Here is a 4,556-nt window from a genome sequence, read left to right as displayed (position 1 = left end):
CTCCTTGGTTATATTAACCGACAAGCCTTCAGGAAGGTTGTGGTTTGTACGCCCGAGGACCTTCTCTGTTACATGTAGGGGTGTCGGGAATTACACAAGACTAATTGTCACAGGATATTTGCAAATCACAGAAAGATCAACGTCATGCATGCACTGGCTTGAAATGAGTTGTATTGCGTCTGATTACATTTCGCGTTCACATATCCACATAGGAACACGGTGTCCATCTTACTTTCATTGATAACACGTCTGAAGCTGCCCTAATCGGCTCATTTGAGTTGACTGTACGTAGTTCAAGAGGTCCAAGTTTTGGCTATAACGGGAAATCTTTCAATTATTACTTTTTTTGGATGATTTAATATTCCAAATAGGTTAGTATGAATATTTTCAGTGTTACTATCTCAGAACAGTGGCGGACCGTGACCCGGGGGAGACAAAGCATGGGGGGGGGGGGGGGACACACAGCATTGTTCACAAACAATGCAGTGCCCCCCAATGCTTTGTCTCCTCTGGGTCACGGTCCGCTACTGTCTCAGAATATTAGGAAAACATAACTTGTACATAAAGTCTTCTGGAATCGGAGGCAGATACTCATGACTCAAATTTTTTGCATTCCGATGAGCTGATTAAGATTTCCATGTTACTGTAATGGATGCAAGATTCTGCCAAAGGCTTCTTTTTATTTTTGCAGCCTCTACTGTCTGATTCACCGGGATTCAATGAAACATACCCGGCAAGCGGCGAAGAGCACATCTGCAGGCTGAGGGGGTTGCCTGGTTTAGCGGAATGGTCCAACATCGAGTTGATGGTTTGCCAGCTGCCATGCCAGTGATGGGGCGGTTTGTCGATGGCAGAAACGGCCGATTTCAATGACCCGAGGACGAACGATGTGCAGCAATGGAAGAAGAATGATATTAAGAAAGACACAGGGCGTATGTGACGGATCATCTGCCCTTTTCAAGCTCTATCATATACCTTGGCGATACAATCGATATAGGGGGCTGTCCCTTAATTGGTCAAAAGACCCTCATCGATTGGAAATGGTGGTTCGATATCATGTTGCAGCTCAGAAGGTTCAACAACTACGCTTTGTTATGCTTCTATGCAACGACGTATACCCGAGGGAAGTGGGAACTGAATCCATGGTTTGGGTAGATATTTCAGCTACTGGCGCCCTCTATTTAGACGGATATTATGGACACTTCGGAACGGCAGAGTGGCAGTTAAGCTAAATATTGCAAGCCCCTCCTCCAAATTGGGGTGGAAAGTTAGGCGTTATCATTTCCGGGACATCCTGTAGGTTCTTGACTTTTATTATTTTTATCATTTGTAATTATTCTATTTACGTTAATTGTTCGTACTGGATTAGTTATGTTGCTAATATTGTTACCAAGGGTTAAACATTGAGCTATAGTTTTGTTTACAAACCGTAAAATGAAATGCGGCAAAGAAAAAAAAATGCTACTTTTAATGGTACTTTTTTGGTACTTTTAATTCCTTATGTTTTGCAATATAAAGTACAGTGCGTATAAAAAAAAACGGGACAGATTTGAAAAGTCTATCAAATTTTTGTTTCAAATAATGATGTCTATATTTTAGTGTTAATAGATGCTCTAAGGTCTTATCTTTGAAATGCAATTTAAAGACATAAATTTTATTCATGCTTGAGCGAACACATGACGTTTTTGTTGGGGGTTCAAAAAGAGGCTTGCGCCAGAATTGCAGAATATGTGTAACACAATGATCAGACTTTTTGCTAATAAGGAGACTTCCTCTTGACCTTTTCATTATCTGTGCCACAATTTTCAAATTATGCTGTCAAATTTCATTTACAAAGTTATTTATTTAATTGAATTATTTTGTTTTTTCATTTAAACTTCTCTTACCTTTTAATTTTCCTTCATAAGTAACTGAGGAAAGAAGATTTTTTTTTGTCAACCCAAGCAAGAAGATTTGAATTATTAATTGGGAAAACTTGTGATTATTCAAATCGTTTTATTATGTGAAACAAATTATGTTATGTACCTTTAAAAGACATGCATCTATTTTTCAATGGGTCATTAATTCCTTGACCAAGTTTAATTGCTTGACAGGAAACACAGGAAGGGATTCATGTCTTTCAATGACCATGATGTATTGAGTGAATTTTGAAGGAGCTAGATATGGCAGATCGAGTAAAATGTATTAAAAAGTTGTGAGCGAGCGAAGTGAGCACGCAAATATTCCCACTTTTTTAAATTACAATATCAAAGTGTGTGATAGATTTTGACATAATATTCAGAAAATAATATCATATTTTACTTTCTATCTTTCCTTTTATTTCCTGTCCACTTTTTTCTTGGTCATGATTTTTTTAATTAAGGGGGGGGGGGGAGGGGGAGCAACCCGAGCGCCCGCCCATCTGTGTGGCTTTGTTCAAAAGGAACCATAACCTTTGTAGCACATAATGAAAGGATTTGAATAAAAAAATCCATGCTCTCCCATAATTCGGTTGTAAAGAAAAAATTTAGCTTGAAGAAGGAATATTAAAAGCTAACAGAGAGCATATTAAAAATAAATAACAGAATAATTCAAGCAAATAAATAGATCTGAAAATTAATTTTGACCGCATGATTTGAAAATTATGGCAAAGATAATGAAAAGGTTAAGAGGAAGTCTGCTAATTAGAAAGAAGTCCGATCATCATATTACTCATATTCTGCAATTCTGGCGCAAGCCTCTTTTTGAACCCCCAACAAAAACGTCCCGTGTTCGCTCAAGCATGAACGAAACTAATTTTTTTTAATAGCATTTGAAAGACAAGACCTTAGAGCACCCATTAACACCAAAATATAGACATAATAATTTGAAACTAAAATTTTATAGACTTTTCAAATCTGTCCCGTTTTTTTTGATACGCACTGTATAATGTATGTTTTACAAAAAAGAGCACTACGTGCAATTACAAACTCTCATCCGAGAACTCCATCTGGACCTCTTTTCAGAAAATTTAATATGCTAACTATATTTCAAATACATGAACTGCAAGTTGGATCATTTATGTACATTTATAATAAAAAACTTGCTTCCCCACATTTTTATGATATGTTTAAAATGACAAAGGGTGTTCATACACTTAAAACAAGACATGCTAATAATATGTATATTCCTCTGTTGAAATATCAAACTTCACGTAAATCGGTAAAATATTCTGGAGTGATTACTTGGAATGCAATACCTGTTAATATGAAAATGTCCCCATCTATTGCCTCATTTAAACGAAAATTTAAAATGCATCTCATGAAGGAATCTTAAGTACTATATAATTTACCCATCACAATCCAGACATAAATGTACCCCCCTTTCTCTCTCTATATTTTGTATATTTCAATATGGCATTGGAGCCATGCAGCCTTTGAAAGGCCAATGGCCTCTGCTGGCTCACCCATATTCTTGGTATTTATATTCATATTTTTTCTTTTGTAAATATTTGATTGTATTTGAATGTTTTTTTTTACCAGAAATGGAAATAAATGAAATGAAAGTTACTTACCTTAAAGAGTTGAAATTGGCATAACTAAGCATACGATATATGCCTGCATGGTTAAGCCAATTGTTCTGGAGCATGAGGGAATCAGACACGACGACCACCAGCTGTTTCGCCCGGCTGGAGTTCACCTATCGGAGGGGGGCATGATGGCATTCATTGAAAGCCTACGTTCGTAATGGCCTTACGGACGTTATTATTTAAGCCATGGGCATGTTTAATTTGTGGTAACACGTTTAGGTGTTCTTATTCTGGTTTAGTTGTTTTTCTTAATGCTACACGTGTCGATCTTTGATTATTATTTTATTATTTTATCATTATATATATATATATATATATATATATATATATATATTGTGTGAAAGAAATGGATGAAGAGAACAATGGTAGGCGTAGCTTAAATCAAGGTTCCCCAGAGCTATCTACCCTTTTTGGAAAAATTGGTGATGCCGAAAAAATGTCCCTGCCGGGAATCGAACCCGGGCCCCCAGCTTTGAACGCCGGTGCCTTAACCACTAGACCACAGAGACGGGTTAGTGGCTAGGGCGACCCCGATCCAATTGACCGTCAGATAGACAGATTTTCGACACCATACCAATTATAATTTCCTTTGTCGGGTGAAGGTGGGTTTTGAACAATGGCGGCTTGTCATTGTTCAAAACCCACCTTCACCCGACAAAGGAAATTATAATTGGTATGGTGTCGAAAATCTGTCTATCTGACGGTCAATTGGATCGGGGTCGCCCTAGCCACTAACCCGTCTCTGTGGTCTAGTGGTTAAGGCACCGGCGTTCAAAGCTGGGGGCCCGGGTTCGATTCCCGGCAGGGACATTTTTTCGGCATCACCAATTTTTCCAAAAAGGGTAGATAGCTCTGGGGAACCTTGATTTAAGCTACGCCTACCATTGTTCTCTTCATCCATTTCTTTCACACAATATTTAAATATAAAAGAGTTACCAAAGCTGTAGTACATGTATAACTTCACACATATATATATATATATATATATATATACATATATTTTATTTCT

This window comes from Lytechinus pictus, chromosome 4 (genome assembly GCF_037042905.1).
Source record: "Lytechinus pictus isolate F3 Inbred chromosome 4, Lp3.0, whole genome shotgun sequence".
Lineage (NCBI taxonomy): Eukaryota > Metazoa > Echinodermata > Echinoidea > Temnopleuroida > Toxopneustidae > Lytechinus > Lytechinus pictus.
The sequence above is the reverse complement of the archived record's forward strand: the minus strand, read 5'-3'. Positions refer to the sequence as shown.